The following is a 16920-nucleotide window of genomic DNA, read 5'->3' on the forward strand; positions in this document are numbered from 1 at the left end:
TAAAGGTGACCAGCGAGAATCCCTCGCATCGGTGGAAGATTTCACCCTCGGGACGCGAAACACCCCCAGGGTGGGTGGTTGAAAATTAAGGCAACCTTTCCCGGTGTGCGCTCTCTCGCTCGCTCATGCTATTCGCGCGCGCGTTTCACCATGTACGTGTGTGTGCACACCACTTCGTGGGTAAACTCGAAAAATGTCCCTCATCGTCCTGGCACAAGCCAGAAGGATCTGAGGAGGGTGAACCGCGCGGCGACGAGAGACGTAATTGAAAGAAGAGATAAGACAAATGGACGTCGAACGTGCGTGACACATGTGTGCGAGTGATTGTGTGTGTGTTTTTTTTCTCGTCCTCTTTCCGTTAGGTTGTTTCCGCTGCTTCCCTTCGGTTATCCTTTCACCCTTCCACCAGCACGTCGAACCGCGTCAACGGTCAAATTAATTCCTGAAAGTATTCAACTAATGCCGACCGCTCGCGCGGAGTCTCGGTCCGATGGAGGCGCATGGTCTTTTACGCCGAACGGCACGTGTTTTCTCCGCAACGTGGACGAACGCGCGAACCGAGACGGCTTTCGCGACTCATTCCACCCGCCAATAGAATAGCCGGCCGCTTGGCCTTATAATCCCCCTTTACCCACCACGGTTCGAGCGTTCGTCCTTCGCGCAGCTCGTCTTTTATCCTCAAAAACCTCTCGACCGCGCGCGCTCTCTCTCGCTCTCTCTCTCTCTCTCTTTCTCTAGCGCACACAAACGCCCCGCGTTGCCACGTTCAATATCCGTCAGGACGGTATGGCGCGTCCGGCGCGCTCGCAAAAAGGACTCGGACCCTCTCTCCACCCCGGGCTGACCTGTTTCCTGCCCGGCGCCCTCCAACTTTCCGTGTCCCTTTCGCGCGCGCGATTTCAACCGCATCGACGAAAAACATCCCAGGCCCCTGGTCCGAAACCGACCGACGCTCCTTGCGCTCAGCTCGGGTCGCCTTTTAATCTTACCCTTGCTTCACGTCGCAAGACCATCCACACACACACACACACACGCGCACACACCTACAGTGGCACATACGAGGGCGCGCGTACGCGTACGAGCACGCAATCAACTCATCTCGCAACCCTCGTGGCTATCGGATGGGGCTTAGGCCGAGGCGACGGCCAATTCCTCTGGGGAAAATGGCCCATTGCGATGGAGAGGAAGGAAAGCAGGGAAGGAAGGAGGGAGAGGAGGAGGGGGAAGGATTGTTTGGGACGACGCATGGCCCATCGTCGCGGCAAAGTGCGCCCGTACCGAGCAACGGTTTTCGCGCGAGATGGTTGCGGCAGCGCAAATGTGCCCGAAAGGATACACTCTTGCAAGGATATTTGCACCCCCATGCCGCCTTTTCTCTGGGATCGTAAAAGGGACGTCGACGGTACACACATGCACAAGGAAAACCACACCGGCCGCAACGTTTCTCGCGTGTGAGGCAATGCAATTCATGCCGTCACTCGAGCCCGCGACATTATTCCGCGCTTGAACGAGGAATACGCGTGGAAAAGGCACCCCGTTTTTCCGGTGGACCTTTTGCGGTGCGCTCGTTTGAGAAAAGTTTTCCACAACTAGCAGAATTTATTATACTTCTTTGCTGGTAACCTAGCCAATGGTGGCGTTGGAAATTTTTGCTACACCAACTCGCCAGCATGATTTCCCAACTAAACAACTTTCCCATATGACGTTATGTGCATCCCGAAAGTTATTAAAACATCCCCCCAAGGACACCCGCTAGCCCTTTCGCCAGTCGGTCAGCTTGATGTCAAAGTGCAAATCGCTGCCACCGAATCCTTTCTTGCCTCTGCGGGCACCAGAGCACCCTCACCGCCGCCACCCTCTTCGAGGAGGGAAACCATTCCTCATCGAGCGGCAGGACAAGGAAAAAAAAAGGACGAAGCAAAAAGGAACAGTCCCTTCGCAAAACGCGACACTGGTCGCGGATTCCTCGGTGTGAGTGGTCATTTCTTCGCGCGCGCTATCCTTCCGTGTGTGTATGTGTGTGTGTGATTGTTTACGCTTCGCGTTCCTCGCTTCACTCTTCCCTCCTTGCAGCGCGACATCCTACGACTCGTCGTCCTCGTCGTCGTCGTCGTCGTCATCGTCGCCGCCGTAGTCCTTTGTCTTGCGCTCAACGCACACACGAGCACACGGGTCTCCGATCTGCGTGGACGATACCTTCTCCCCAACCCCCTCCCCCACACACGCACACACATACGTGTGTTTCCCCCTGATGGTAGACCGTCGTTCGGGACGATTTTTCTCAGCGGCCAGCACAAAAATAACTTCTCAAAGGCGGTCATTCGCTGGCTCGCTCTTTTCTCTTTCTCTCGCTCGCTCTCTCTCTGTCGCGCATTCGTGACCATCATCCCGCTCGTTCTCACTGCCCGTTCACACGTCTATTCACGCTCTCTTTCGCGCACACGCGAGCAAGGACGACGGAAGCGCACAAGGACCTCTCTCACGTTAGCCGCTGGTCAAACTCGGACTCGCTCTCGCAGCGGCTTCTCGGACGTCGTCTTCAGACTTTTCCCTCCCGGACGTTGACCACCCGACCCTGCCCCGCCTTCTCTTGACCCCTTGTTTCTATCTCCTCGACGCACTAACACCACCACGCGGAATGACAATACAAACACGACGCTGCACCACCGCCACCATCACCCTCTTCCTGGCCCTCATTAGGCTGCTTCCCCTTGCCGGAAAAAGCCGGACACACGCCGTGCACCCGCCTCTCTAGCCTCCCCCCCCCCCTCCCTACCCCGGATGTCACTCCACGCCCTCGTTCGCTGTAAGGATATATCGCGCACACGGTACCGTTGCCGGAGGGTGATCATCGCCCTCGCCCATCTGAAATGCGCGAATCACTCCCCGCAACACTTGCCGTGTCCATGCCTCCCACGCCGGCCCCTGGTCTCGCGGTTTTATTGGAAAAACGTCAATCGACGAAGAACGCGCGCGCCACGGGACATTCGGCCTCGCGGAAAAGCGCACCGATGGTCAAACGCAAGATGGAACAGGCGTGTGTGTGTGCCACCAACTGAATGTGTGTTAGCAAGCCCGCCCCCCCCCCTCTCACAGACACCCTTCGCCCTTCGAATGCGCTACCAACGAGATCAACTTTCTTTTCCGAACGAGCGCCCCCGCGCATTTAGCACCGCAACCGCGAAATCCGGCCAGCATGGCGACTGAACTCGGGAAAACTCTCGCACACACGTACATGCATGCGGGCTCTCCATGCCCCCCTCCCCACCCCCCCACGAAACAAGCTCGCAAATAATGGCGCCGGGGCCGGTGAAGACGATGTCCCGGCGAGGAAACCGCTTCCGTCTTGCAAAAAGCAAAATGAAACCAGCGGGACCGCGATGGCATCGAAGGACTCGCGGGGTGTTCTGGAATGGGGGTGGTGTTTTTAGTCCGCAGGCGAAACGGTTTCTTGTTTTTTTTTTGAGACGGTTTTGTTGTTTTGTTGCCCCCCAACGGTTTTGCATCAGCGCGCAGCAAGGGATGAAATAATTAGCGCCGGCTTTGCGCCCCGATTAGAAATTTGGACGATAAATAACGGTTTTACTCAGAGTCGCTTGCTGTGAAACAAACGCACACACACACACACCCTCAGGCGGAAGTAATTTCGCCATTCGCACAGCTGATTATGCAGCCATCGTAAGCGCTGTTTCAATATCCTTGAACCGGCATGTAAAAGTCTTTAACGACGGAAATGTCGACGATCTTGTGCGTTAAATTACCGACCGATCGCTGAGTTAGTTAACGCACACATAGATCAGCAGCTCGCAAGAAGACGACAAAAACGCCTTTCGCCCTTCGTCCTTCGCGCTTACCCGACACGGAAAGCCACGCAAAGGGAGAAAAGTTAATTAGCGGTATTATTAAAATTAGCATTTTTTTTCCTATTTTTTCTTTCACCACCCACCCACCTACCACCCACGGCCACGTTGACAAGCAGGAGTCCTTTTTTTCGCGCAAAACATTGTTTGCCATCTCGGCACGTTGTACAGCCGGCTTCACCGCGAAAGGAACACCGCGACGCACGTAAAAACAATAACCGTTCGCACACCGCGTGCGTATAATGTGTGTGCGCAGGTGTGCGTGGGTGCGCGTGGGTGTTTGCAGCAAGGAGTCGGACGAAAAAGGGCAAGGATATAAACAGCAAAGGTACCGGTACATAGAGTCCTGGGTGAAGGCCTTTACCCGTCGCGCCATTAGGTGAGAGCGAGAGAGAGAGAGCTGTCCCGCGAAGGAGTCACACCGACTCCCACAAAACCCGGTGTTGATGCGTTGTACCCCGAATAACGCGCGCGTTCGCACGCTACGCACCGTCCGGCAAAAAAAAGGCCGACCCCACCGTTCCCAGTGGGTGGGAAAGAGACAGCAGCGAAGAAACAGGACGCCGAATCACGCGGGTTGCGTGCGTGCGAGCAACTAAAAAAAAACACCGCGGCCTGGAGCGCTTTCGCGTAGTGAGAGCGAAATGCGGCTCTCTTTCGCTCGCTCGCTATCTCTCTCTTTCTCTCACGCCACCATGGCTTCCGCTGCACGGGACAAAGGATAGCACTACAGCCACGGTGGCTCTCGCGAAAAGGGGAAAAAACACCGTCACCGCGGTCAAGAGAGTGACAGAGTACGCATGCCGTATGCGAATCAAGCGCGAGAGCGAGCGCGAAACAGGCAGTCGCGACGATTCGGAGCGAAAACGCGCAAGCAACCACGCGTGAGAGCGAGCGAGAACGAGCGACCGGCGGCGAACGCACATTTTTATCGTACCCGCGTGCGCGCGCCCATATACGTGTGTGCGCGCGTGTGTGTGTGTGTAGGGGCACCGTCCAGCCAGAGGTATTCAAATCGTCCCATCGTCCGAGCGCTCCGTGGCATTGGGCTCTCGGGCGCGCTTCTCAATTCCGTTCGAGAAACGTGACGCGAAGGATGCCTCTCCGGGAAGCTGCGAGCGCGAGCATCGGCCGTGTGTGCAGCAGTGTGGTGTAACAGTAGGCTCCGAGATACCGACCGCGGCGAGTCGTCACAAACGTCAGAGCGTTTTTCGCGCATTCACAAACAAACCGGACGTCAAACCGTGCACGCGCGCGTTTCGCGGCCGTTTTTTTGCCGTTTCGTGTCCGCCGAGCGGTGTGTTGTTTTTCCACTCAAACCCCACCCTCCCTTTCGCTATATCTGGCTCATTATCCTCGCCACGCGGTGTGAGTTGTGTGCGTGCAGGGAAAGACGCGAAAAAAAAAATAAAAGGGAAATAATTTATCGCCAAACGAGCGCGCGCGGAAACGAACCCCGCGCGCGCGTGCATATCCGCGCGAAACAAGGATACTCTTTTGCGGTGTGGTGTGGTGTGGTGTGGAACGGGTGGAAGTGGTAAGCGGCAGTATTCCCCCCTCCTCCACGCTCCTCCTTGGCGTGCCACAAGCCCAAGTGCTAATTATAAAGCCGCGTGTTTTGCCCACCCTTCCACGGGTGCTTCGCGGTAACAAGAAAAAAAAACACGGTGCAAACAAAACAACACGAAGCAAAAAAAAAAATAAGTGAAAACGGAACCGGGTAAAGCGAAAACAAGGGGGCCCACAAAAGAATGCGCCAGAATCCACCATTTTCGAAGGCCAACCGAGGCCGGTGCGGATAATTCGTAGCCATTTCTGCGGGGGTGTGCGCGTGTGTGTGTGCGGGTGTATTCTTTGTGCTTGTTCGCGAGTCCCAGCGTTGGCGGTCAATTCGCGAAATTCTGCAAGGAAGCGGTCGCACTTAAGGGCCTAAGAACTACTCACATTCTTTCACCACCAACGCGTGGATCTGCATCTGCAAGCTGGCCGGCTGTTTGTTGGTTTTAACCCCGTCAAGGACGCGCGAATTCGAAAACTTTTCACTCACGATCGCGACACTGCTAGCGGCGAGCGATAACACGCGAATGTGCTCGTTTTGTGGCGGCGTCATCGCTCAATACTCGCGCGCGTACTCGCGACACCAAAACCTCCGGTGGTGGTAGTGGTCTTCTTTTTTTTCGGGCGATAAAACAAAAGCGCGATCCTTGCGACCTACGAAACGCGATCACGCGGGAAACCAACCAACCGGGTGTGTGTTATCGAAACCCGGCGACACTCGTGTGCACTTGACAGAAGCGAAACGTCACTCAAAAACCACTGTCAGCGCTCGATCGATCCCCATTAGTCTTGAACACCCTTTTGTGCAAACGCACGCACGAACTGCTCGCACCAACTGTGTGACCAAACTGGGTGTGTGATCGATCACGCAGGTATTAAAGCTAGTGCGCGTAATAACGACCCCATTGTGTGACCCGCCCCAAAGTAGTGGTGTCAGAAGTCATCGCGCGTGTGGGTGTCAAAGCGATCGTACTAGCGATCAGCAAGCAAGGAAGTCAACGAACCGCCCGCGTTCGAGCGAACAATCGATAAAGGGATATTCGTTCCGTGTTCTCGCGTGCGCGTGTGTGTGAATTTATGTGTGCCACGACAACGTGCGTAAACGCGCAGTAAAGCAACAAAAACAACCTACGCCCAGCAGAGCAACCAGGGTGCCCATAACGGCGCGACAAGAGGGGCAAGCAAGCAAGCAAGGAGCAGAGTCGGTGTAACGTGGTGTTGGTGTGCAAAACCAGAGCCGACCCGTGCGGGGTCAGCATTATCGCGTGTAACGGTGGAGGTGACCAGCGCCGCCGGCAGTGTCCACGGGCTCGAAGGTTCCGGCTTCGTACTGGCACGGAACCGGCAGCATACGCGGGGCGGCCTCACACACCACCATCATCGGCAGCGGCAGCGGCACCGCCTACCCGATCCCCAGCCGCTGCTAGCGTCCCCGCTGTCTTCCTCTTCTTCCTCGCTGGCGACCGAGAGGTTGATCACATTCGGGAAAATTCGGAGGTACCGGGATACGAGCGCCGCCTCACCGTCCTCGCGGACGTCGCCGGCTACGCCAAGTGCACGTAAGTAACCTCTCGAACGCCGCATGTCCTTGCTGGCTCCTCTGTGTGTGTGTGTGTGGGGGGGGGGATCCTTAATCTAAATGGCGTGGGAGTGAAGCAACAGATGAGTCCATCTCATTCCCCTCGATCTCTAGCCCCATCTATCCGCGAAGGGATCGTCCTTCTAGGGCAGGTCTTTCGTCCTTGGAAGGATCCTGCAGCGTGTAGGTAGCTTCGAATCTCAAGCACTTTTCCAGAATATTAGCTAACACAGGGTACACCTCTGGCCTCTCAATCTCATTATTGCAAGATGGCGCTGACTGGGCTCCTAAAGCAGAAGAACTAAAGCGACGAACGGTGGGTTGAGAGAAGGGAAGAGAGAGGGATGATGGGGCAAAGGATCTAATTTTCTAATTAGTTGCGGAAAATTTCGCTCTCTCTCTCTCTCTCTCTCTCTTGCTGAAGAGTGCCAAGAAAAACAAAACCTCACCTCCCTCGAAAATCGTTCTCCCAATCACGGTGACTTGGCCTCCCCCCTTGGCTGTCGTGTCCCTTTAGGACTATTCCCCACTCTCACCATGAATGCACGTGACCTCTTCCCCCCAAAATGCACCACAACGTGCAGCAGTGTGGGTCGCTTGCGGGAAGGCGAAAAAATATGACATCCTTCAGTGCACCATCACCCACGGGTTCTGTGCTTTTCGTCGTCGTTGACGTTGTCGTCCTAAAAACCCAACCCACCCACAAAAAAAGGTAGCGGAAAAGGGAAAACTCAAAAAAAAATGCAAAAAGAAGCAAAGAATAAGTTCCACTCCGCCGGGGCTACCTAATTTGCGAGGAATCGCCGTGAGAGCACGCGGCCTGCTGATCGTCGTTGACGGCGGGGACCTCCTTTTATTTTATGATACTTTTTTTTTCGTTCGTTCGTTCCTTCCTTCGCGTTCATCGGCCACTACCCGGTGGGACGGGTTTGGTTTGCCGTTTTTTTTTCGCTTCTTCTTCCTTTTCCCCCTTGCCATCACCTACCCATTTCTTAAATTCCGCTTTTCTTATGACCGCTCCTTCTTCCTGCGAAAAATGACGCATCGCGCACACACCGGCCGTCGTCGCGCTCGGTGGTGGTGGGTGTGCAGCAGCATAGGAGGAGGGGTAGCAGGGAAGGAGGGTGTGACGCGGTGCATTTATTATGGCCGGTCAGCGCCGCCACATCGACGAGCCCGGAGTACCCGGAGGTAGAAGAACGCGCGAGGGAAAAGCAGCACAGTGGGAAGAAAAGAAAAGGAAAAAAAGCCAAAACGAAGCCCTGCAGCAGGCGCACAGAAGAGAGAGGGTACAGAGGGTAGGCAGCCAGGCAGGCATTGAGGGTGAGAAAGCAAAAGCAACAAAAAAAAATTGCCAGAAATCTCGTAATGCTCACCGGGGGTACATTTATTTTTGGCCCTTTTTTTCTGTTTCCCGCTTCACGCGAACATTGGTAGGACTTTCTGCGGGCCGCCAACACTGCCTAGGGTGTCTCTAGGTATTTGCGTGTGTGTGTGTGTGTGGGACCGGAAGGGCGAGAAAAGGGCGAGCCCAAGAGCCAGCCCTGGCTTACAGTGGGATGGGGAGTAGTTCTTGGAACTGTCGGTTGCAGCGAGCAACGGCTTGACAGGACGGACGTCGCGACGTTGGGTGGTGTTTTTGACGGAGGCGACGCGCGATAATAGCGGGCCCAAAACCAAAAAAAAACATCTACCAGAGGGGTAGGACGGAGGGAGTGAGCGAAGGAAGGAAGAGCGTTTATCGGTCGCGAAGGGCCCGAGGGCGCGCTGGTCGAAAGAAGGACGCGCCGGCGAGTTCAATTCAGGCGCGCACGGTCTCGCGGATCGGATGTCCGAAAACTCTTATCCTTGCTGCGTTGGGAGGAAAAACACACCACCCACCCTTGGTGTGGTCCCTTGAGAGTCCTTCCATCTTTTTTTTTGGGGCGAGAGGCCCAGCATTTGGCCGGTCTGGCATCGAAGAAGCAGCATCAGTAGCGCTAAAGCATCGCTAAGTATAGCGTCCAAATAGGAAAAAATGAAAAAAGAAGCGAAATCGGGGGAAAAATAAATAAAAAAAAGCGTAAAGAAAAGGACGAAAAGCGAATGTCCTCGGCCTCGAATCCTACCGCATGGGGCAGGAGGTCCTTGTGCAGCGAACGAACACACCACCACTGCCACTGCACAAAAATCCAAAACACATCACTTTCCACCCCGCTCGGGGCTCCCCCCGACCCATCCTTATCCGGCGAAAGGGACATCGAGAAAAAGGAAAAAGGTCCTTTTTTTTCTCCTCTCGCGGGCGCTTGTTTTCCCCGGCCGGCATGCTGCTGGTGGGATGCTGGGAGAAAGAGCAGCGGATTCGAGGGGCGAGCCGGCGGAATCTTGCCACCAAAAGTCGCCCCCGGTTGGTGGTGCAAGGGGGTCGAGGAAGGGGGGGGGGGAGACACACGGACGTGTGTCCACCACACTGGTGTGTGCCGCTGCGAGCGAGCGTCCTTTTTTCGTAGTGCTCCTTCTTCTGGCCGCACTTTCTTGGCTAACTTTTGCCTCTCACCGCGCGCGCACCGTCTGGTGTGTGCTTTCGTCCTTTTCTTTGCAGCCAGCCTCGCACCTCTGCAGGATATATGTATGTGTGTGTGTGTGTGTGTGTGTGTGTGTGCGTGGTTGGGTGTTTCCTTTTTTTCATTCAGCGTTTTCAGCACCATCGCCCGCTGTTGGGGTGATTTTTTTTTTTTCGTGTGCTTTCTTTTTCCCCATTTTCACGTTTTCTCGTCCTTTTTGTGTAACGTGCGCGCCGTTGACCAAACTACTACTACCACCACCATCACTACTGTTGCTGCCTGCTGCAGGCACAAGGGGGACGTTGAAAAGGGCGTGAAAGGGGGGGGGGGGGTGTTTCCTTCACCACCATCTCCCTCCCCCAACGAACGCTCTGGAGTGTGGTGTAGTAGGGCTTTTTTTTTCTCCTTCAACGGCTTTCACTTTAATTCTCTCTCTCTCTCTCTCTCTCTCTCTCTCTCTCTCTCTCTCTCTCTCTCTGGTGCTTTCTCCCTCCCATGATTTCTGCCCGCGTTTGGCTCGCGAACTGGCACCCTTCCCTAATCTATCACCTTCTCCAGTGCCCCCTCCCCCCCCCCCCCCGCCACCGATACCAACCCTAGCACTGTGTCCGGTGGTGGCCATTTCCATTTTTCCTTTTCACACCCCCCAAGGTGCGCCCGCCGCGGTCCTTTTCGCCGGTGGGCATTTACCCCGGTTACGGCCCCGCGGCCCTTCCCAGCACATACACACATGCTCGCGCGAGCCCACCGGTTTTTTTTCCATCCTGCCACACGCGAATCCCTACTCGCGAGAAGGGGCATCCTTTATTTTCGGGAGGCTTCACTGCCCTGTGGCCGTTTTACGTCGGTTTGCGCGCGTCTATGTGTAAGCGGGCTTTTGTCGCATGTATAGTTTCTTTGTTTTTTTTTCTTTTCTTCCTTTTTTCGCGTTTCGTCCTGCACCCGTCCCCGAAAGCGCCTTCCTCGCTCGACTGGACGAGGACTTTCCCGGTTTTAGAAGAAAATCCTTCCCGAGCTATGGTTTGGATTTCTTTTCCCTCAACAGGCGCTCGCTCGCTCGCTTTTCGCGTAATGAGTTCCTTGAAATGTCCTTCCGATTGCCGTAACGAATCGATCAGGCTCCAGAGCCTTCCACGCGTTAGGCAGAAAACCAGATGACTCGGGCTCGGCGTTGTTGCGTCTGGTTTTGTGTGTTAAAATGAAATTGCTCACGGCGTGTTCCGTTCGGCTAATAAATTAGCGATAGGGAGCACACACACAAAAAAAAAAGAGCAGCACCCGTAGCAAATTGCCCACACCACCAACGGTTGATTCGCGCACGTAATGGAAGAAAGCAAGGTGCCGATAGCAGTCCTTCACGTGCGCACATGCCACCGTACACAATTAGGATCCCTCATACCGTTGTGGTGGGGTGAGCTTCAGCGATAAAATGTGAGAGCTCCCCAGTCGAGCAAACCTGCTTTCAGAGGCGCAGAGTTGCGTGTGAAAAGAAGAGCGATAGAGTGAGCGAGAAAGCGAATAATAAAAGGGAAAAGGCAAAAGGGCATGTCCGCCGCCTGGTGGGTATTGTAAAAATTATGGAATAAAAATGCACCTTTGCTCACTTTTTCTTCACACTACTCCCCTGTTCGTCTCAGTGCGTTAGCGTACGAAGGGTCCTTTTTCCGCAGGACGCAGAGTGGGCTACAATTTTTGCACCCCTTACTGGCGCGACCGGAAGGACATCGCGTGGGTCCTTTTGCTGGTCGCCGTAAATTGTCGCGCCCGAGTGGCCAACTCTCGCGACCAAACCCATCCTGCCCTTGTCGCCCTTTAGTCCTAGAAGCGCCGCGAAAGGGTCCCATTTTTTGTCCTGCGCCTTCCTGTCGGGGTTGTTTCCGCTTGGGCCACCCCTTCGTGCGTGCACCCTATATTGATTTTGCCAATATCGCGAGACCGCGGGTCGTCAGGCACACGGACGGCGTCTCCGGGTGGGGCGAGAAAAACCGTTAGAAAACGACAATTGGTGTGCGAAAAAAAAAATGAAACAACACAGAAACAAGGCCCTCTGGGGTCGCGTCGGGAACAAAGACCCACGGCGCGAAGATATTATAATAGCACACGCAAGGTGAAAAAAGGGATCCCTTCGCGGTTCAAATGGGGCCCGCAGCCGAGAGCCGATGGTAAGAGAAACCTGTATTTTGGGGTCCGTGCCGTAAGCGCACCCTCTGCCATCACTCGGCACCCTTTTTCCCAACCCGTTCCGTTGGTGCGCGATTACGGGGTGGGTTTTTTTGTGTGTGTGTGTGCCCTCCTTCAAAGGGACGCTTCTATCGCGAGGCTTAATAGAATGCAACTTTCTTAGCGCGGAACCCGCTAGGACGGACCCGAAAAGGGTAGAAAGGGTAGAATGTTAATTTGCACACGTCTTTTTTTGCGTGCGTGTGCGTGTGTGTGGCGCGGAATCGCTGGCTAAGGCTCTCGACGTCTGCGATGGATATCTCTCGAGCTCTAATTCGTTGTCGGCCCCGCGGATGGGCGTGCATTTTTGCATTTCGCTAAATTGGCGGTGGTCGGTCGAGCCTTATCGACGTGAGACAAGCGCCCCCTGGACAAAAGGGGCACGACAAAAAAATCGACAAGATCCGTTATTATGAGCACGATTGTGTGTGTGTGTGCCTGTGTGCTTTTTTTGCTCAATTCAAAAGAGACGCGAATTCGAGAGGACGATTGATCCTCGGCGACAGCCGACCAAAAATCCATAGCCCAACAAGGCGCCTGCACGGGCGGCGATGGTCATTTTGTGTGTGCGTGTGTGTGGATTTTTTTTCTCCTCCCCAATGTCGGTTTCGTGTTGCCACCCTTCGCTCCCTTGCTGTCCTCGCACCCCAACGATGCAGCAGAATTAGACGTTTAGTTTAGTAGCGAGAAACGCCAAACTCTCGAACAACCCGGTATGCGGTTTCGCAGGAAACGTGAGCCCAAGCAACATTCGCCTTAATTAAGGTGCTTTAATAAAAACGGGCTTTTTTGGTGCGGCATATGCTTTCCATACCGTTCCACCCATCCTCACCACCACCTTCACCCGAAGAGCTCCGTGCAGGATCTGCACTCCTTCACCCCTGAGGCGGTATTCTTTCGCCTTTCGTGTTGCTCTCTCATTTTTTTTCCTTCGATCCTGCGATAGAGGGGGGGTGTTTCGTTCGCGCTGGAGACCCAAAAGTGGACCAGAGGGCTTCGCGTTGACCTTCACCCGCGCGCGTCGTTTTCGCTAGGGCTTGGCCACAATTTGCGTGCTGACGAACAAAAATGTACCGTTTTTCTTCCCCCCCGAAGGGCGCTAAAGAAGAACCGAAACCTAACTGCTGACTGGGATGTCATCCCTGGAGGGCACAGACTTTCGGGAAGATGCGCCACCGTGTCGTGAAGCGCAGTAGTGGGGACTTTTCCAAAGAGGAGGTCCTTTCCGAACGGACTGAAACGAGCCCAATCAATGCGTCAAAGTGCAGCAGCAGGCAAATTGAGTCAATTATGAATGATGGGCTGTAAAAACAAAATCCATCCATCCGGGGTGTTTTTTATTTGGCATAAGCCAGTTCAGAGCAACATTCCGACAGGTCGGATAATTATCGTGCGGTTGGAAACTATCGGTGCTTACCATCGCATATTTATGCAAATCTTTCTGACGGGGGTTTGATTTTTTATGGCATACGACGAATAACGATTGCAGTTTGAAATGTGTCAAGAATTTGAGACGTATTTGCTTGTCGTTGAATCAAATTTACGCATGATCATAATAGAATTTCTTCAAACAGCGCTTGATTCATCGTTCGAGAGAAGACACACTAAAGACGCCAACAGCAAAATGGCACCCCGAATTGTTGCCCTGCGGCTTCAAAAAAAAAAAAACAAACTAGAAAGAAGGACGAAAACGAACGTCCGCCAAACGCAGCACTCATCATTTATGACGGCGAGAAGGCACAACACAGCTGTGTGCGGGGGAGGCTTCCCGGAATGGATGGGCGCCGGGTGCGGAGGAGGGGAGGGTTATGTTGGAAAAGCATAAAAGCATGAGCAGAAAAATATAATTAACTGCCAACCTGTTGCATGCCAACCAATCGAGAACGAGAGTGTGTGCCGTCGCACTGACAGTTTACGTTGCCCGAGCGCGCTCGCTGGCAAAAGGGCAGCAGCAGCAGCAGGGCCAACCCATGCTGGGAGGGAGGGTGGTGGGTGGTGTGGGTGGGTGGGTAGGTTAGTTATGTGTTGTTATGTTGCGTTCGGCATCACGGAAGCTCGTGCCACACACAATAATGGTCTCTGTCTTTCCCTATTCGGGAGTGCGAATCTAGGAGCGATGTGTGTGTGCGTGCGTGTGTGTGTGTAGGTGGGTGAAATCTATGTTCGGTTGTTAAAACGCTTAGGGACGACGATGATGATTATGATGATGATGTGCGGTTCTTGCTCTACTGATGTGCACAGCCGGGCCCGTTCACACCGACGCAACGACTCGAGCAATCGAACGGAAAGGCAAGCAAGCGCTCCTTGTGATGCTCCTGTTCCATCAACTGCCACAGGATTCAACCCCTCCCACCCTGGGTGGGAGACAAAACGAGACGAAACCAAAACAAACCCCACTCTTGGGTCCTGTGAGCAGTAAGGGCAGGAGGACGATGGAAAGGAGAGAAGGCGAGGGCGAAGAAAATCCAACGAGAAGTTATCCCTCCCACCAACGACGCGTCGTCTCGTCTTGGGCTGTTCTCCCCCCCGGGCCAAAGGGCCATCGAAACGAAAGGGAAACACAAAGCGAAGAGCCATAAATAAATCAAATCGTAAAAAATACACATAACTTTTATCGGGTGCTACTTTTGCTGCTCTGCTACTACTACTGCTGGCTTGCGGCCGTGTCCTGTTGGCGTTGTGGGGAGAAAAAAAAGGACTCGTAGTGGGAGCGCGAAAACGTGGTCGGGTTAAGCTCTTTCAGCTGTTTTCGATAAACCCAGACAACAGGCCGGGCCCTTCCATTTACTGACCTCACTACGACTATTACTATAACTTACTACTACTACGATCATTACAGCAGTGCCTCTTGCCCCCCTTGGCTTTGATGGAAAGAGAATAGCAGCAAAAATAAACTAGGAAGCATTTTCCATTGAATTCCCTTCATCCACGAAAGCCCACGCGGCGGGCTACTTTAGTGAAGCGCCGGCCCGACTTTCCCGGGTTGTGGTGTTAGTGATGTGGTGCTGAAATCGACAGGATAGTGTTTTTATGCTTCTTCCCTCGGCTGGAGCAAATTAAATGCCGGGGAAACATTTTCCAGCCGAGAAACGCTTAAGCGAGAAAATAATGCAATAAAAGCGTTACATTTCGTGCTGTCGAGGTCGCGTCGAGAACACGCAATCTCAAATGCAGCAATGTGTGCTGCTGGCTTCGGTGTCTAGCTGCAGCACGGTTCAACCTTGGCCAGTCGGCACTTTCCACGAGCTCTTTTGCGTGAGTTTTTCTCTCCACCAAACTCACTAATAAGCTGGTGCGTAGCAACAATTAACGCTCTTTTTTTACCACGTCTTAGTGCAGTCCCTTGGTTCCTTTGTACCGTGTTCTGTGGGCGTTTAAGGTAATTCGATTGAACCGACTCGGGAGCGCGATAATGCGAAGATGATATGCATCGCAGGTGGGTAATGCAGTAGCGTCTTTTTTATGATGGAGATGCTGAAAATTGTGCACCCACCGCTCTTGCATATGGAAATGGGGTGCATTTATTTTGGTGGGAAAATTAAATGCAAAGAAGGAGCAGAACCTAGGAGAGGAATCTTTTTTTCCCCTGTTGCAAAGCTACAGACCGGAAACGTGCTTGGATGCAATCGTAAAAATCTCATACCATGCCTTGGTTAGGATAAAAATCGTAACAAACGAACGATACACTACCGCCGGTTGGATTGTGGTCGTGCTCGGGCTACTTTCACTTTTTCTCCGGCACGTACAAAGCGAACGCGGCCACAGGCGAGCGTGGAAATGGGAATAAAAATGCATCCGATTCCGTCGCTTCGTCCAGGCGCACTATGCCGTCTTCGGTGAAAAGAATGGTGCCAGTGGTGCCACAGAACAATAAATTTCAGTAACGAAAGTAAAAGTTTCCATTTCTGCCGCGTTCCTTTTCTTTCCCCTTCCAACGAAGGGCGTCTAGGACCCAGCCCGTCTAACACCCGAACGGCGTGTTAGTGTTGGTTTGTTTATATGAATTAATGCAAGGAAAAGTGAATTTTTCCTCACTGTCATGGTCAGAGAGGCTCCGGCGGTAGTGACGTACTCAAGGAATGGCGATTTTTTTCTCTTTCTGTCGCTCCCCGATGAATTCAGCGTTTTTCTTTTACCTTCGTGGTGTTTTTCGTTACCAATTCAAGCCACTTTCCCGGCCACCAGTGAACCAACCGGGGAAGCAGGGAGAAGGAAAAACGTGCTGAGCATACTTAATAGTAGCATAATGCGCTAGCACGGCTCAGAATCGTGGCGGGTGTCTGACGATGAAAGAAGGCAGCAAAGAAAGCATGTAACCACGCGCGCGCCACCCTTTCTGTCTACGGTGCCCTTCCAGCAGGATAAGGAAGGAAACAAACAAAAGGCGCACCCACACGCACAAAGAGGTGTGTGTGTGTTTCTTTTTTCAAGCAACAATGTGCAATGTGCAACCAAGCCGATAGCTGGAAAAATAGGACAAGCCAAGGGAGATTCTCGTCCTGCTAGAGAACACCTAATAGTGCAGGATCCTTTGGAGGCAAAAAAGTGTATTACATAAAGAATCCAACGTGCCAAAGCTCTCTGCCGGTGGTGTGCCTGTTTTCTTTCTCCTCTCGTTGCGTCGTTGCATTCTCGCTGCACTTATTTACCGTTCCCAGCAACACACAATGCACCCCACAGCACGGAGGCGGTTTCCCTGTGCGAGAACGAGACGTCCGGATCGCTGCAACTGCAACCCCAGCTGCAGCAGCTGAGTGCAGTAGTTTGCGAGCCGTGGGTGCGCTGCAGCAAGCGGATTTGATTGTTCCAAAATATAGCGCACGTTTTTTCACCCTCTCCGCTTGTCGTCACGCCATGCGTTGGAAAACGGGGAAAATTGAATACCAACGTGAGAGCGAGAGCAACCAACCCAGTGGGAGCGGATGCATTTGTGTGAGATTCTCTCGAGAACAACCCCGAGAGTGAGCTCTCTCGTGAGAGGTGCGTTTTATGAATGAAAGTACACTCACAGGACGCACTCAGCGGGCGTTCGACGTTTCTTCTCCACCCTAGCGAAGGGTGCGTGAGTGCCGGTGGGGGCTTTCCACGTGAATGCTGCGCATGAAAAAGCTCACCATCCAAGCGCGGATGGAAGCTGGACGAAGAGAAACCCCCTCCCAAA

The sequence above is a fragment of the Anopheles nili genome, chromosome 2 (genome assembly GCF_943737925.1).
Source record: "Anopheles nili chromosome 2, idAnoNiliSN_F5_01, whole genome shotgun sequence".
Classification (NCBI taxonomy): domain Eukaryota; kingdom Metazoa; phylum Arthropoda; class Insecta; order Diptera; family Culicidae; genus Anopheles; species Anopheles nili.